General features: G+C 56.2%; 1 long non-coding RNA gene across 8 annotated transcripts in view; it reads right to left on the bottom strand.

Annotated features, from left to right (window-relative positions):
- Positions 1-18,219, bottom strand: part of LOC121669927 — a 28,029-nt gene that overhangs the window by 8,360 nt on the left and 1,450 nt on the right. For 2 of the 8 annotated variants that reach the window (XR_006017950.1, XR_006017946.1), the window contains exons 1-2: positions 16,091-16,695; positions 8,492-8,742 (exon numbers count right to left, since the gene is read on the bottom strand). This is a non-coding gene — a long non-coding RNA (uncharacterized LOC121669927). The other 6 variants (XR_006017949.1, XR_006017948.1, XR_006017951.1 and 3 more) reach the window with 6 other exon arrangements.

The raw sequence follows: 18,219 nt of genomic DNA on the forward strand, positions 1-18,219 counted from the left end.
CAGCCTGGCAGCAAGAAACCCACAGCCCGTGCAAAAAAGGTGAGGAGGGACTGATTAGTGTCCTCGGGGAAGGGGCAGAGCCCAGGGACCAGAAGAAAGAGAAACGGGAGAGACCGGGCACCAAGCTGAGACCAGGAATCATGTTGCTGCAGCAGCATAAATTGGGGTGGATCTCAAAAACCAGCCATTAACAGGGGCTGGTGGACAGCAAAACCATTTAGGGTTTAGATCACAAACTCTCTGGGGCAGGACCTGTCATCTCCTGCAGGCTCACACCATGGAGGCCTGTCCTACTTGGTCTCTGGGCATTACCAGAAGATCTGCTTTAAATACTAATTGCTCCATGATCAAGACCTGTGAGCGGCTGGGAGGCTCCCTACAGCATTACCTGTGGGAAGAAGGGATAGATCTCTGACCTCACGTCCCCAGGGTAATTTGACCCCGTGCACTAGTGCCACAAGCAAATATTACTACTCAGTGATGAAGATGAGCAATTCCTGACCAACTTCACATATCCCATCCCCAAGCTTTCAGATACTACTATAATATCATGCTGATTCTTTGCCTGGAACAACTACAGGAGAATGAGGGTGCCAGGGAAAAGGGAAAAAAAACGGGAATGAAGGGATGCAGAAAGTGATCGCTAGGGAAAAAATAAAGAGAGAAGACTCTTTGACATGGGATGTGCACAATGAACACAGAATGCGCTGGAAACAAAGGGATGCAGGGAGGGAGGAGAGGCTGGGATGGGCATCTCGGCAGACATGCAGGTAAAAGTTGAAAAGGAAGCACTAATTAGCACCCAGACCATCACTTTCCATTAATAGCTTGTCACCATTTCCTTGATGTTGCTGAGAGCAGGGAAGTTGGTATATGTGATGCTTACCTGTCTCTATCTCATTAACAGAAGTGAGGGTGAGAACAGATGTTTATTGCCTGCATTCAGATAGACAGGCCCTTTGCTGAACTGAGAGGCAGGAGAGAGGAGGAAAGTTATGAGAGATGCTCATGAAACACAAGCCAAACCCAAACAATGGAAACCCAAACATAGGACACTTAGATACCTGTGCCGATCCAGAAACGGACCCCAGCAGGTATCAGGTTCCAGGAATTCTGGAAACACAAAACTGCTAGGTCAAATAATTATAACCCAGGGCAAATACACTGCCAGCTGGGGGAGAGTATTCTGGTATCGGCACAAGGTATGCGCAAGGGGCTGTGACTGCATTATATCTGGGAAAGTAAAACAAAGGGCTGCTTACTTCCCAGGCTGATTTGCTCAAGGTGTCCACTCCACTCAAAAACAGACAGCCAAGCATCTTATTGAGAGCCAGAATGGAGATACCCACCAGTAAACAAAGGAAAAAAAGAAAACAAAAAAGTGCTATTTCAAGCAAAGATAAATGTGCTTTGCATATAATCACCTTTGGAGTAATTCTTCCAGCAGCTAAAAGAGAGATTATCCTTCCAATGTAAAACACAAAGGCCTCTCCTTTCCCTCCAACATGTGGAATGGCTCCTGACAGTGACACAGGAAAGCGGGAGTGTGCAAGGCAAGGCAAGGCAAGGCAAGGACGCCAATCAGCAAGTACCTGCGAGCTGGTAGCACACGCCTGCTGGTGCGATGACGGGAGCGTGCGTGTGTGTGCACATTCCTAGGGACACCCTCGCTTCCACCAGCACATGAATTCACTACACAAGCCAAAGGTTCCTCAAGAGCAGGAGCCCAAACCTCCTTAGGAGGGAATGAGGGAAAACCAAAGGCAAAGAAAACATCAAGGCAGGGACTGAAGGAACAAAGGCTTCCGCCCTCTCAGCTTGGAGACATCTTCTTGGCCATTTAGCTCAGATCAAGTGTAGGCTCTGTTGACTCCCTCATCTATTCAAACAAACACTTTCAATAGTCTGATGGGTCTTTTCTGCTCTACAGCTTCTCTACCCCTGTGTTTGACGTCCCCAGCCAATGCAGTTAATGCCACATGCAGAAATAGTGCCCTGAAGAGCCCTTGCTTAGATTGCGTGGTCAAGCACTTCAAAGTTAGGAAGTGTCCAATTTATGGCTGTCCATGCAACCTTAATTCCAGCTCACTGTGCAGCCACTCTGGACAGGAAAAGAGGGAGTGAGCTAAAAATAGGCTGTGACCGTGTCGTCAGCCTCATAAGGGCACGGGCAAGGAAAGGCTGAATTAACGTCTCTTGGTCAAAATGAAATCAGGTACCCCCCGACTTGCCAGTGCTTGCTTTGGTGCCTTCAACCATGTACATTTTTAATATACAGAAATCACGTGCATTCTAAACATACAGAAAAATGCATTATTTATAGCTAATAAATAATAGATTGTTTATATAAGCAAAAAGAAAAACAATTGTAGGCAAGTGTAACAAATTCCCCTTCCTCCACCCCGCACCCATCCCTGCTTCATCCTGCATGGGCAGAGAGATTTTCAAGCCCCAAGCCTCGGCACAGATTTCTGCCACTATGAAATACAGGACTAATGTTATCTGGCAGCGGCAGAAGGCTGCTCTCCTGGGGCTGGCAGAGAAGGGGACTGCTGGGGCTGGCAGTGCCCAGGCCAACACACCCACATCCCCTACACTTTTTCCTCCTGGCACCAGAACCTGGAGGAATTTTCTCCCAGGAGAAGGGGCTGTGCTGGAAGGATATGACCTAAAGGTGGAAAGGGGTGATGGAGTTGGCTGTGAACACCCTCCCACCTTCCCTGGCTGGTCCAGAGCTCTGCAATAAAGTGGTGGGAGTCCGTGGTTTCACCCTGCTCCTGATCTGTTATTATTATTCCAGGGAAACAATAAATTTTGATTTTTTTTTTCCCTCCAAGAGGTAAGAGAAGGGAAATCGCGATTCTGAATGATTCATAATTCAGCTAAACCTGAAAGGAATTTAAGGGACAAAGAATAGGCATTTCTCGAGTCGAAGAGCTTCCCCCGGACGAATTTCAAGGGCCCACAGCAAACAATGGGAGTGTCAGAGGTTCTCAAAAAGAAAAAAAACTTCAAGAATCTTTACAATAAAAAGTGTTAGACAACACAGGGGTCAGCGCCAGCTCCTCCTATAATAAATAGCACGACTACCCTACATTAACTATAGGAGACATTTTAATGCAGTGCCTCAGCTTCGTGCTAATTATACTTTTTCACCATATTTTGAACCTAAGAAAAAATGTCATCAGTTAATTATAACAGATGAGGGAGTGTGAAGACTTCCTCAATAAATAATGCCTTGATATCTCATATCCAACAAGCTGCGTGCTCTGCTCTGAAGGTGCCCAGAAATATGTCCTCTCAGGAAATATATCAAGAACTGATGGTCCCATAAGCTGGCTTTGTTTCCAAGCCTTGATTTTCAGCCCAATAATTAAGTGATTTTTATGGTTTGGGGAGAGTAAAGGTCGTGGGACTGCTGGAATGGTGCCAGAGAGTGTCAGTGTTTAAAAATAAATAAATTCCTAAATCAAAATGAGATACAAAAGACCTCAACAAATTCCCCTCATGGCTGCACAGGTGAGCAGACAGACGCAATTTGGTTTCTGAACCCAAGTCCCATCCTTCCTTCATTTGTGGCATCTCCATGGGAATCTGGCATGCACTGAAAAAGCCTGGTTTTAATGAAACCAGGCCATGGCTGCCAGCGTGCCACCGGGAGCCAGCCACCGCTGTCCACCTGCCCTGAGGAGGAAGGACACTGTGCCCCTGCTGCTGCGCCACCCTGGGCGCTGTCCCCCACTACATCCATCCCTGCTGAGGCTGCTGGGCGCCCAGGTCCTTAGGAAGGTTCCTCAACTAAGCCATCTTTCTTTCAGCTCCCTTCTCCACCTAGCACTCCTCACTTCCCCCTCTGAAGAGCTGGGATTTGGCGTGGGAAAGATGTCTTTGGGCTTTTCACAAATCCAGTATCCCCTTGAACCAAAACCAATTAGCCTGGCCCAAGGTCCTGCCATTGAAGGACTGTCCCTTCTTTTCAAACCCCCGCGGGCTCAATTGCTCTAAGGAGCCTGGATGTGAATGAGCAAAGCCCACTTAAAGTGGTACTTAAGGCCAGACCAGGGTGAAGGAAAAGAGAAAGCCTCTATAGGAACAGCAAGCTGAGTTTCCAAGAGACAGCTAACTGCGGGAGATTGTGTTCTTTTGCTCCCCCCATTTTCCTTTTTTTACCCCCACTCCTTAGCTTTCGAGGCAAACGCTCCTAACCAAACCTGAGCCCCTGAATAAATATTAGAAAACACGAAAGCCAGAACCTTGTCCCGACTCTTTGCAGACACTGGGAGCCCAGCTGTGGGCAGTGTGATGGCCCAGCCTCATATGCAAGCTCTGGTCACAAACACATGCACCCAGAAGGACAGAGAGATGGTGAGAAGCCCGAGATGATGTTTTTCCAGTTTGGGTCCTGGCAAATACCTTCCCAAGGTGACCAGGCTTGTGGGCACAAAACACCAAAATCCCCAACCTGGACAGGGTGACTCCCTGTACCACGTGTCGGGGAAGCCAGCGTGGGCAGCCACACGTCCATCTTATGCTGGTGGCCCCTGGGGACATCCAGACACTCCGGGCAATTGAGGGGCTGCGATGTGGCAGCAGCAGTGTTGGGGTGACACACGGTACCCACACCACGAACAGCGTGTGTGCACTGCCACGTGCCAGGCGCCTCGGTGCTCGCACCTGCAGATACCAAATCAGCACCTTCCCTCCACGCAGACACCAGAGTGTTTTCAGCAGGCAGCTGTGATCCCTCCCTGCTGGACGAGCAGCACCCATCCATGGCCACAGCTTGGATGGACCCTCCAAGCTCCTGGGCTCTGCCCTTTCTCTGGCAGCACAGACAAAGCCAGGGCAGAGCAGCAGGTAAAGGGAGGCACCATCCGTTTGCATCAAGGGTGCGGGGAGCGGGTGGGAAGCCAAGAGAGACAAAAGAAATGGCCAAGCCCAGCCTCAAGAGTGGAACTCGCCATTGCCAGGCAATTCCACAAAAATGCCTATTGATGGGATTTCATCCATAACCAAGAGTGCATGCTCACACGGCCTGGCTTCCAAGGCAGCTCCTCCAAACAGCAGGGCCTGAACAGCCCCTTCTCCACCTGACCCCAAGCCCGGGTGAGTTTGGCTTCCCCAGGTATCTGGTATAAACCCCCTTCATCTCATGCCCCAAGCTAAACCCACCGCATGGTGGACAAGTTTTAGGAAAAGATGGGAAATCATGAGCTGGAGTACGCGAGGTCCCAGAGCATCATTTCCCTGGGGTGAAACCCGCAAACGATATTTTCCATTTATCCCCCAATGGCACATGCCGATTCTTCTGTTTCTGTTTCCCTCTGCCCGTCCCCAGCTCTGCCTGAAGAACAAAGACATCACAGCCCAGCTCCAGGAACCTCACCCACGTTTGGCCTATGCTGTATCCTACTGCTCCATCAGGAGAGTCTCACTGAGAAAAGAAAGAACCAGGAATGCTGGGACATGGGCGCTCATCTCAGCACAGCCGAAAAAGACGCCTTCCCTTCTGGGTTTTGCCTACACAGGGGGAAAGATCCATCCACAGCCAATAGCTACCCTAACAGGGCAAAAGGCAAAGCCACAAAGGGAACTGTGTCTAGCCAAAATCCATCCCTGGCCCAAGGACAGACCCTTGGGGACCTTCCTTCCACTATGGTACTTAAAAAAAAGAAAAAGACAGAATGCAGAGACCCGTCGGTGGGCTGCCAAGGACTCTCTAAATGCAGCGGGTATGTCACAAGCAGGGATTTGCAGGGGGGCTTCATCTGCCGCCTTGCCCCCCACCCACGCATGCATGAGCTGGGGATTCTCATACCACTGTCCCCCATCACTCACTACCACCTCCCTTGTCAATTGAGGAGGTTCTGCCTTCACACTTCCTTGAGACACCCATAGGTTCATGCCAACAATGGGGGCAAAAATGAAGAATTAAAGCACCAGAAAAATTTCAACCGCGGTTTCTCTCTCCTGGACATTAAAGGCCAAATCGCTCAGTCCCCTTCGGGGGAACTGCTCTGGGGTAACTGTACCAAGGACATGGCCTGAAAAAATACCCGAAAAATCAGCTCAGGAGAGGTGATTTTGTGAAGAAAAAAAATAGTAAAAAACAAGAGTGGTTTCTGACCAGCTGATTGAACAGCAAGGTGAAAAAGCTTGCATCGATCCTTTGTAAGAGTTCTCATGTAGACACGGATTTCCACACTTCCATTTTATTTCATAAAATTATATATATGTGTATTTATATACACACACACAAAGACATTTATTATATGTGTGTGTATGTTTTTTCCTCAGATCCTCTTTTTATATTTTCACCTTTTGCAATTACAAAAGCCAGGGACAGAAATACCTCCTGGGTTCTGCCAGTGCAGAACACTCCCACCAAACAGATTTTCTCTAACATGCTGGTTGAATGATTCCTCCTGAATTACATTCATTAGGAATTTGAATGTTTCTTTCCTCCATCCCCCATCAAATCATTACTCCGGAATAAATGCATTCATCAACCACCTTGCTCAGTTCCCTCCTGCTTTGTTCAGTCTAGTTTTAAAGCATCTCCACTGAAACCGTTTGCACCTGACTCGATGCTAGCGCACGAAAGGAGGAAAAAAAATAAATAGGAGAAGAACTGAGCGCCATTCACAATATTGTGAAAATAATTGGAAAATTATTTCTTAAAAATAGCCAACATAATAAAGGAGGGAAAGGACTACATTCCTTCCTCCCCACCTCCGATCTCTTCCACAATTTCTGGGATTGCATCGAGTATACATATTCCAGATGGGCTGGAGAGAAGGAGGTTGGTTCTTACTGACACGTCTCTCGCTGCCTTTGGAATGAATGATTCATTCGGATCTTGCCGAGACTCGGTGCCACAGTTGAGTTACATTTCTAGAAAATCCGTATCTTTAATTCTGGCGCTGCGTGTGGGACCCAGCAAATCATGGAATTACTGCTGTAACTTCGGATTAGTAACGCTTTCTAAATGATAGTCTAATTCCAGGCCTTCATGCTTTTCAGCGTTCACACTCACACAGCCTTTTCCCTGGGAGGCTTCCTGCGGAATTAGTGCTGGCGTCTTCGTCTTTCTCTGCCCTTTTTAATTTCTCCAATGACTTCTCATTAGAATATATAATAACAGCTCCTCAGAACTTTTCTTTCTCCTGGTATAGCCAAATTCAGGCTGAGATCCTTTTTCCTTACTGTGGTTATGGCGGTGCTTTGCTGGCCCTGGAAGGGTGCACAGGCAGATTTAGCTTTGCGGGCCTACGTGGCATCTGACGCCATTACCCCGTGCAAGGGAAGGTGGAAAACCTGCCTGTGAGGTGCGGGGGGCTCCCACCTCTCACCGCCCCCGCACATCGCTGGGCACGGGCACCTCGGCCCTGCCGTGCTCCCCTGTCCCTCGGCAAGCGATGCCCGCTGTGGAGAGAGGATGGGGCAGGGTACCCACGCTCCACCTCGCCGAGTAGCGGGAATGCGGCAGCATCTCTCCCAGCCCTCCCCATCTCCATCAGCATCTCCTGGGGGGCAGAGAGCCAGCTTACAGCCCACTCGCAGCCCCAGCCACGGGAAGGTTTCTCTCTGCAGCCTTCCCAGAGCTGTCACGACCCGTGTGGGTTGGCGGCGGAGCGGGGACCATCCCTGCGGGATGCGAGCGGCAGGCGCTGGGCGAGGGGCTGGTGGCGATGCTTCCAGCCTGCCCCAGGGTACCGGGGGGCCAGGGGGACCCCGGCCTCGGCCAGGGGCGCTCGCCCCACGCCAGCTGGGAAAACGTGCCGGGGAGGCTCGGCGGAGAGCACGGTGCTTTGTGTCGCCATGGGAACGGAATGCAGATGTGCCAATTGCTTTTCTTTTCTTTCTTTCTTTTTCCACCTTTTTTTTTTTTTTTTTATTTGCCAGACATTGTAATACATATTATGTTTCAACTTCTGGGGCTTGCAGGAGAGGTGAGGGAGGCTTTGTGCCTTGCCATGCACTCGGCTCCCAAAGAAGCCCCAGGGCCGGGCGGCTGCACGCTGGAGGGGTGCACCCAGCAGCGGGACCCCTTCCCTGGGCATACCCCACAGCTACGGGCAAAAGCAACAGCCACTACGCAAGAAAAGTGATCACATTATCACCAACTTGACCTTCCAAAGGCAGGCCAGGATCAAATCCAAAGCCGAAAAAATAGAGTGGGAGGGAGAGAGAGAAGGAAAGATATCCAAAAGCTGCGGGGGTTCGTGGTCTGACCCGTAGGCTGGGACGTGGGGAAGATTTATTTGGGGAGGGCGCTCGCTCTCTCCATCCTCCCAGAGCCGCGACATCCCGCAGCCTAGGAGTGAATACCGATGTGCGTTTAACCGGTAATTAAACCCCGGATTTATTTGGGAAAGGAAGAATTGGCGCAGGACTCGCCTCCCTGTCCCCATCCCTCCCGCCTGCTGCCGCGGAGCCCCGGGCTGCCCGGAGCGGCCCGACGGGGAGGTCGCGGAACCGCAGTCCTTACCTGGAGCCCCCAGGGCGGCGAGTCGGGCCGTCTCTGCACTGCCGGTCCTGGTGCGGCCGCTTCCCCTGGGCGAGCAGGTCTGGAAGTCATTTCTACTTTCGGTTATCTAGCTTTATGATGGCTCCACAACACTCATACAGCTAGATAACCAAAGACAGAAACATCCCTCCGTCGGGGATGCCGGCCATCCGTCCGTCCATCCGTCCGTCCGCTCCAAGGTGCGGGCACGGCCGGGGCAGGGCGGCCAGGAGCTGCCACCGGGAACCACACACATATAAAAAAAAAAAAATTTTAAAAGAAAAAAAAAGAAAAAAAAAAAGAAAGAAAAAAAAAAAGAAAGGAAAAAAAAAAGGAAAAAAAAAGAAAGAAAAAAAAAAGAAAGAAAAAAAGAAAAAAGAGAGAGAGAGAAAAAGATAAATACGAAGCGGAGAAGACAAGCCGGGGCAGAGCCACGGGCGCACGGCGGGCTGCCGCAGGGGCTCGGAGCCGAACCGCGCCGTACCGAGACAGGTCGGGCTGTGCCGAGCCGAGCCGAGCCGAGCCGAGCCGGGCCGGGCCGGGCAGCGATGGGCTGGGCAGGGCAGGGCAGGGCAGGGCAGGGCTGTGCTGCGGGGGCCGATCCGAGGTGCTCGGTGCCCAGCCCGGCCCGGCGAGCGGCACTCGCGCTCCCGCCCCGCTGCCCAACTTCTACTCCCCTCGCATGGTAATCGCCCCCTTTGGGAAGTGACGTCACGCCGCGCCCAGCCAATCCCCGACCCCTCATTTAAATCAGCGCCCCCTTTCCCGCGCTTTCCAGCCCGGGATGGGCTTTGCGGCGGCCCGGCACGGGACGGGGCGGCCCGGCACGGCTGGGCTCGGCACCGGGCGGCACCGGGCGGCACCGGGCCCTCCGCCTCCTCCCGCCTGCCCCGGCCTGTGTCGGGGGCTGCTGAGCCGCGGGTCGCTCACCTCCCCTGCCCCCCTCCGCCGCCTCCTCCCGCCCCGACGTGCCCCCCGCGGCTGCTCCGCTGGGCCGGGGGAGAGGCGAGCAGCACCCCTGCACAGTCCTGCACTTGCGACTAACTTCCCTTTCCCCGTCCTCGGCACTCCCCTCTCTCCCTTTCCCCTCTTTTCCCTTCCCCTCGCCCTTTCCTCTCTCTTCTTTTTCCCTCTCCCCTTCACTCTCTCTCTTTCCCTGGCCTTTCCTTTCTCCCCACCTTTTCCCTTTCCATCCATTTTCTTTTCGTATTCCCGACCCCTTCTCCCTTATCCCATTTTTTCCCTTTCCTCGCCCTGCCCGCCCCCCCCCCCCCCCGCCCATGCAGCGCACCTCTCTCACACTCTCTCGTCCCCCAGGAATGCCCTTCCCGTCCGGCCTCCGCACCTGGGGGCTGCCCAAAAGACCCTTTCTCCGCAGCCAGACGCGGGGCCCGCCCGTCCCGAGACGCGCCCCGGGGACGCACCAGCGATCCCCCACAGATCCTCTCTGTTCCCCGTTTTCCCACAATTTTAATTATTTTCCCTCCAGCTTCTGCTATTTCCTGCACAGATTCTTAACGCGACGTGCGTGTAGCGGCGAATCCGGCACATACAAATAATAACAGCAACAATAATCAGACTAAAATGCCAGGAGGTAAATATGATTATCTGGGGCGCTTAACTGACCTGCTCCTCACTAAAAAAAAATAAAATAAAATAAAAAAATTAAAACTGTAATCCCTCGCTGCTTCTGAACATCGCCTTTCTTTAAATCCCAGACGAGGGTAAAATGTGACCTGCTACAAAACGGAGGGATCCGCGAAACGAAGCGATCTCGGCGGGAGCAGCCGCGGCAGAGCGCTGCCTGCCGGTCCCGCCGCCTCCGGCTCCCGGCGAGCTCCGCTCGGATTATTTATCTCTCCCTCTCTTCGCCCTCCCCCTCCCCGCCATCCCCTTAAAAAAAAAAAATTAAAAATTAAATAAATAAAATCTACGAGCTCAATCAGGCTAAAAGCTAAAGGACGAGGACTGCCAGCCCTTTGCGAGCCGGCGCTGCTCTCGGCGCCCAGGCGAGCCCGGCCACCCCTGCTTGGCTCCCGGGAACCGCCGGTTGCCTCCCGCCTCCTGCCTAACGAGAAACGGGCCCGGGGGTGCTCCGGCCGCCCCGACGGGGCTGGGGAAGGTGAGGAGAAATATTTTCTCCGTCCCCAGCCCCTCGGTGCCTCCCCCGCGGCCCGGAGCCGCTCGGGAGGGGGCTTGGCCGGCATTTATTTCAACCTATCCTGGAGACAGGGGTAGGAAAAAATTGCCATGAATGGAATCTCCTTAATTTTACGGCCTTGGATTTTCTCATAATTTATCGGTTTCGCTGTTAGGGTGGTCGCTGCTAGAATGCTCGCGGCTGAGGCGAGGGAAGTCGCCCGTCCGCCCCGCTGCCTCGGAGGGCAGCCCGTGGGTGCGAGGACAGTGGCGCCGAGCGGGCACGGGGGGCTCGCCTGGCCCAGGGACCAGCCTCTCTTTGCCCCCACGGGGGAGGCCCCGTTACTCACCGCGGGGCCTCGGTGGCGGGGAGAAGCTTGGGGCGCCGCCAACAGCTTTCCCCACTCCCGGGGCCGTTTCAGCGGCGATGCGGCCCCGCTCCAGCCCCGTTGTCCCTGCGGCAGCGGCGAGGGGGCCCAGACGGGCAGAGCCAGCCCCGTTAAGCCGCAGCTCTGCCCGGCTGCCGCCGTGCGAGGTCTCCCGCCCGCCGTGCCGAGCCCCCGGGCCGCCGTGTCGCTCAGGGGAGGATGCTGCGGGTAAAGCACCGCACCTCGCCGGGCTGCTCGGGGCTGGAGAAGGGGTCCCCTCTCTCTGCCGGTTAGAGGAGGTGATTTTCTTGGCAGAAATATATATAATAACATTTTTCTTCCCTTCTCCTTTTCGGCAATGTCTTGCTCTGCTCGGAGCTCTCGCCTTGACCCTCTCCGTATAGGCAGAGCCCCAGTACCTGGGAGAGAATACCTTGTGCTCGGGGTATTTTGGTTTGTTTTTAGGCTTTGGGTTTTGTGGAGTTAAAAAAAAAATTATGGTTATTTTGTTGGGGTTTTTTTTGGGGGTAGGGGTTTTTTGGGCTTTCTTTTTGGCGCAATTTTAGCAGAATGCGTACAAAATGGCTCCTTGGCACAGCGCAAAGCACCAGCGACCAGCCTGGGGAGGGATCGGCGGGAGCTGCCCTGGCTCCTGAGCTCCGGTGGCATCGCCCGAAGCCAGCCCGCTTCCTCCTCCCCTGGGCCACCCACGGGGGCCGCGGGACTCTCCTTCATCTACACGAGAGAAAACAACCCACGGCGGCGGGCGGCCCGACGGGACGGGGAGGGACGGCGTGGCTCTGGCCATGGTGCTGCACCGGCCCTGCGGACCTTCCGCGCCCACCCGCGGGCAGGACGGCCCCGCTGCCCGCTCCCTCCTCGGGTGACCCCGGCGCCAGGCAAGGCGGGCGGCCCCGCCGGCCGCACCTCGGAAGAGCCCGGTCACCAGGCCGGCCCTGAATTATTTAACGTGATCGCCCAGGAACGAGTCCGCTGCCTTCCCCTCTTCTACGTCCCTCACGTCTGACGTCACTTTTCTTTAATTAGGAGAAGTTATTTTTAGCCAACCTGGAGTAACCCCCCACGCCTCGCCGCCTCGAGCTGCATCTTCCATCTTCTCCTAAGTGTTTTTCTGGGCTGAGTTGTTGTTTTTTGTTTTTTTTTTTTCTTTCCTCTCACCATCGGGGCCTGGCAAAGAAGCGGCAGCTCCCGACGGGCGTGAAGCAAACGAGTCGCTTTGTTTAGTAATTAAAAGCCGCCTCTGAGCAAGCCCCGGCGCCGAAAAGGCAAAGCGGCGGCGTCTCACCCCCGGCTGCTCTTTTATCTCCGGCCGTCGGGGCCGGGACCCAGGTAGGGACAGCCCCGGACCTTCCTCGCTCGGCGGGGCGAGGTGCTGCCCGTCCGGGGGCCGGGGGTGGAGGCACGTCGATGGGATCCGGCCAGGTGCAGACTCTCAGGCCACCTGCATTGCTATGATTCAGGTTTCCTTAAGGCTGAGGCCTAAAATGCATTTCACTTCCAGGGCGATACGAGGAAAAAAAACCAAAACAAAACACAAAAACCAAACAACAAACCCCGAGGAAATAACCATTCGCGGGAAGGGAGGGAGCAGAAAGGAAGAATGAATGCGGGGAGAAAAGAAAAAAAGAAAAGAAAAAAAAATAAGGAAAAAAAAAAGGAAAGAAAAAGAAAATGATAAAAAACAGGGATGAAATAAAATAAAATAGCCTTTTTTATCTTTTTTTTTTTTTTTTTTTTTAAGCAAAGAAAATGGATACAGCAAATGAAAAATGAAATATATCCTCCAGCACTAGAAGCTGGTGGCTGATCAGGGCATGAGCAGCGGTAGCCCCGTTGCTGGTCCTCAGGGGTAAATCCGAGCAAGGGAGCGGGACGCCTCCCCCTCACCCCTAAAAACAGGCCCAGTAGCAGCACCCGCTGCACCGGGAGGATGAACTTCCTCGGGAGCTCGGGATTTCTCCCGCGGCCTAAAGCCTGGGTGTCCCGGGAGGCTCGGCCTCATCCGGGCGTTTTGTCCGGTGCCGCTTCTCCGACCGGCGAGAGGGGAGGTTGGGGGAAACTCGGTAGCCCCCCGGCAGCGCTCGGTCCCGGCTCCCCGCCGTCCCGTCGGGGCTCAGCCTGCCCCGAGCCCCGCTCCCGAGCTAAAACGTCCCGGGCATCCAGGGAGAAGCTGCCGGAGCAAACGCGTCCCCGGCAGCAAAAGGTCCCCTGTGTCTCCCTCTCGTGCCCCGCGAAGGGTGAGCCGGGGCCAGGGAGCCGCGCGGGGCCGTCCCGGTCCCGCGTGGTGCCGGCACCTGGAGGCGCCCAACTTCCCGGCGGGGACCTGCCCAACTTCGTATCCCCCCTCCCTCTCTCCCTGCCTCCCTCCTCCCCCTCCGGCAGCCGGTGTGTCCCCCCCCCGGAGGAGACTCTGCCCCCGCGCCCTCCCGCCTCCCCGGGGCCGCCCCGCCGAGGCGGCGATGCCCGGCCGCGACACTCACTCTGCTGCCGTGCGGAGGGCAGGACGATGGTCCCCGGGAGAAGCGGGCGGCGGGGCCATTCCCCTCCCCGGGGCGGGCGGAGGGGCGGGCAGGGCTGCCCCCGGCCGAGCAGTGGCCCCCGCAAGCCCCAGCCCCGGGCGCGGGCCGGCGGGGGCCGCGGAGGTGGCTCTGCCCCGGCTCCGTGCGTCTTCCCGGCTGCTGCCGGTGCCGGCTCTGGTCGCTGGCCGGGAGCTGCCGCCGCCGGCAGGCTCTGCCCGCACTGACGTCAGCCCGGCAGCCGCCTATTCACTCCAACCATGGCGGAGAGGAGGAGGAGGAGGGAGAGGGGGAGGGGAGGAGGCGGTGGGAGGGAGGGGGAGAGGAGGAGGACGGGAGGAAGGCGGCGGTGGCGGCGGGGGCTGGTGGCTGGCAGGCTCCGCCGAGCAGAAAGCGCAGCCCCTCCGCCTCACCCCTTAATTACCCCCCGAGGACGGGGCTGCGCGGGGAAGGGGGGCCGTGTACCCCCCTTCCCCCCGGTGAGCCCCTCTGCCTCCCGCTCCCCCGGGGCGGCCGTCGCTCACCTGGCCGCCCCACCGGGCACCCCACTCTTCCCCCGGCCCCGGGGAGCGTTTCTTCGGGGGGAGAGAGGGGGCAGCTCCCCTCACCCCCCGCCACCCGAGCCCCCTCTTGGCGGTGCCCCCATCCCTTGAGGAACAGACCCCGTGACGGCGGACAGGGAAAGGGCTGCGGCCGCCCCTACCCTCCCCTGGCCCGGGCAGCTCTCGCCGGCCCCCGGCCGCCTTCCCGGCCCCGCACCGCTGTCCAAATGCTGAAAGGACCCGCGACTGCCCAGTCCGGCCCGACACGGCCCGGCCCGGCACGGCCCGGCCCGGCACGGCCCGGCCCGGCACGGCACGGCACGGCACGGCACGGCACGGCACGGCACGGCACGGCACGGCACGGCACAGCCCGCCTGCGGCCGTCGGGCAGAGCCAGGGCACAGGCTACCCCCGGGCCGCAGCCCCTGCCCTGGAATGGGGGTCCCTCCTGGGGCCGTACCGGGCCGGGCCGGGCCGTGCCGTGCCTTCTCCGACACGGACAGGCCGAGTCCGGAGCCCAGTTCGCCCCGACAGCCGCAGCGCAGCGCCCGGCGGCCGCAGCGAGCTGGGACCGGGGCGCGGGCACGCAGGTACCGCCGGCGCGTCCCCCTCCTCTCCCCTCCGTCTCTGTCTTCCTTATCGTCTTTACAGAATCACACATACACTGCACCGCCTGCAGCTTCTGCTGTAAGACTCAAAAAGCCCTCCCCAAAAAACCACAATCCCCCACACCCCAATCCCTCCTGGCACACCTTTACTTCGCTTCCGACCTCTCCTCTTCCTTCCTGCGTTTAACCTGGCTCCTAATTTTTTATCTCCAATTCACTCCACCGATGCCCCTGAGCGGCTCTGGGGAGACTCTCGCTGCCCCGATGAACACACAGGGATTCCCAGACAGGATTTCTATGTAGGAAAAAATACACCGATCGAGCCCGAGAGATCTGCAACAGCCGAACACGCCGCCTCGCCTTTACATTCGTGTTTTCAAATTCCCCCGTTATTTTCCTTTTTTGCATCTGCGAGTTGCCACGAAAGGAAACACAACCCCAAATGCCACCGCCAGCAGAAATCGGAGCTTGTTGCCAAATTCCGTAGTATTTTATTTTAAAAGCAATTAACGCCATTAAAAAAAAAAAAAAAAAAAAGCGCGTCTTCTCCTCTTGCCGGGGAATGTAAGAAATCCTTTTGCTCACCCAGAGTCGAAAACCTAATGGCATTGTCGTTAAACACGAAAAGGAGAATATTAAGAAATTGCAACACTCCCTCCCGAGCGCTCCCCCCCTCCCAGTTTATTTGCCCTAATAATTAATTCACAAGAGCTTAACTTCGGTGTAACCCCGGCGGTCTTTTCATTAAAAAATCCCCGCGTTTCCTATTGAATTAGCTCTGCTCCATTGTCGCTGAAATGAAGACGCCAAACCAACTTTTACCCTGAGCATTTTCTCACCAGCCCAAAGAAAAGTCTCTCTCCTTTTTCTTTTCTCTGATTTTTTCTTTTTTTTTTTCTTTCTTTTTTGTTTTTTTTTTTTTTTTTTTTTTAACTCAAGCACCCAGGCGATGGACGTGTCCTGCAATTTAACTACTTTCAAATTCTTTGTTCGGGTCCCACCGGGGCTCTATTGTCACCCTATTGAGAGAGCTTATTGCCAAGTCAAGCCTGAGCGAATTGAGACACGCACGGGAGGAGCCCCGGGGGCTGGGAGCGGGATCCGTGGGCTGCTCGGCCCGGGGGGACCCCGACCCAACCCCGAGGGAGCGGTCACAGCGCGGGGCAGGGGCTGCCGGCAGCCCCCGGGCCGGGATAACCGGCACCGATTGATTCCACAGGAGCCGCAGCCGCCAAAGCAGCCCCGGCCCCGCAGAGCCCGGTGGTTGGGATGGGGCAGCCCCGGGAATGGGCACTCCCCGGGACCAGGCTCCTTTGAACCCTCAAAGCATCCCCCGCAGCAGCGCCCTGCCTCAGGTACCACCGCGGCGGGCAGGAGAGGGACTTACCTCGGATGCCCGCGGTGCCGCCAGCTTCCCTCCTTCGCTGGTTCTCCCTTAATCCCGAAAAGGAGGGTCCTCCTCTACTCTCATCCCACCCCCGACCCCTCCACCTCGGAGCCGGCTCCCGCCTGTCTCCCGTCGCCCTCTTCAGCGCTCACTTTGGGAGCTCCGGGGCTCGCTTCCCGACCAGGGAGAGAGCTGGATGTCGGGGGTGCTTTTCTTTTCTCTTTTCCTTCTCTCTCTCCCGACTCCTCCCCAGCCTGGAAAAGGGGTTGCGAGCTGGAATAGGGGGGTACGAGCTTCACGGAAAGGTTATTTCAGGAGAAAAAAAGCTGAAAAAGCAGTGCTGGGCACGGATTCCCACGTAAGCCCGTACGTCACCTATAAAAATCGCCCGTTTCTCCCGTTTCTTGGCTCCGGGGGGGCAGCTGAGACATCTCTATCTGTGGAGGGCGGGGGTGAAACCCCATTAAAACCGGCACCCCGTTAAAAACGTCCTGCTCCAGCTGGGAGAGGAAAGCAGAACCGGGCGATGCTGGAAGGCAGGGGCCGCCTCTCTGCATCATCACCCTCTGCCCCGTGGTGATGTTTGGCCGCCCCCTGCTCCCCCAAAACACCCACCTGGAGCCCTTCTCAGCGTCTCGACGCCGGGGAGAGATGGAGGTTTACGGGATCCCACGCCGATCGCACAGGGAGGGCCGCGGCGGGGACAGGGGGACACTGCGGCCATCACATCCCCCTCTTCGCCACGGTCCTCCTGTTGTGACCAACGGCGTCTCCGCCGTCTCCGCCGTGTCCCGGGGGAAGAGGAAGCCCTTGACCCCTGGCCCCCGGGGCAATGGGGTTAAACAAAGTCCCACCGCCCCATTATCCGACAGACAGCATTGAGTTCCCGGCGGGGAGTGGGGTCTCCAAGAAGCAGGGGGAGAAGTCGCAGCTCCCACCTCTGGTACCGGACCCCGACGGGGCACACCTGGATGGGGATGGTTCTCTGACAGACATAAAAACAAAAAACCTAGGGAATGAAAAAAAAAATACTATACACATCCCATTCCGACTTATGCATTGCATTCAGCTCTGCTGAAACGGCGGATTTTTGAGGTTATTTCGGGTTGTTCACAGTGGTGATTTTTTTTTTTTTATAGCGGTGCCGTGCCTTGCCGAACCTTCCTGCCCGCACTCGGGTGAGGCACAGGCAGCCCCGGCCCGGTCCTGCCTGCGGACAAGGCAGCGGAGCTCGTTGCCATCAACCCTCCCTGGAGCGCTGCCGCGAGAAACATTTAGAGGAGAATTTATTTTTTCTATTTACGCTTTGGAGAGAGGAGAAATTTGTTTGGTGGGGCGGGTTTGAATTTTTTAAAATTTCAATTTTTGCGAACACAATAAAAATAAGTAGATAAAAGACGCCAAATAAGAGAAATCGGTGTTAACACAATGCGTCGGAGGGGAGAACAAGTGCACCCGGCTCCTTTCCCAGAACCACCCCGGAGCCGGGGGTCCCTAAACCCTTCTTCCCTTCACTCCAGGGCAGCTCATGGCTCTTCCATCCCGGCCAGAGCACCCGCGGTCTTGGAGCATCTCTCCCCGCCGGCTGCGCACCCTGAGCCCCACCAAGCTCCCGCAGAAAGACCGGGAAACCTCAAGTCCCCGGTATGGAGGTGGCCGAGGACAGGCGTCCCCTGTGGCTCCTGGCAGGCTCAGGCAAACCGGGTACCTCCTGCTGCTGGGTGAAACACGGCAAAGCACAACCCCCCATGGAATCTCAGGCTGCGGGGCAGCAGGGACTTTAGGGGCATCGAGAGGCTGTGAAACGCATTCAAAGCCTCAGAACCCTGCATCGCGCCCTGTGTGTGTGTGCGCGTTCCTCACATCCCACACCACTCCCGTGCTGGCTCTGCCTTTTTGGAGAGCGGAGAGCAGCGGTTCCTCGCCCTCCATCCCCCCAATCCTGCATCCCCAAGAGGAGGGTGATGCGGAGCTGGAGTATTGGGGCGGAGGCGCACCCGGGGTTTGGAGCTTCGCAGGGGCAGGGAGGGGCGAAGGGGAGGTCACGGTGCTCGGTGCCCCTGCCCGGTGCCGCACGTGAAGCGGGGAGCGGGACGGGACCCGAGCGGTGTCCGCGCCCCGACGGCCCC

This window comes from Corvus kubaryi, unplaced genomic scaffold (assembly GCF_017639235.1).
Source record: "Corvus kubaryi isolate FWS band 111438036 unplaced genomic scaffold, C.kubaryi_AGA036_p1.0 37394, whole genome shotgun sequence".
Lineage (NCBI taxonomy): Eukaryota > Metazoa > Chordata > Aves > Passeriformes > Corvidae > Corvus > Corvus kubaryi.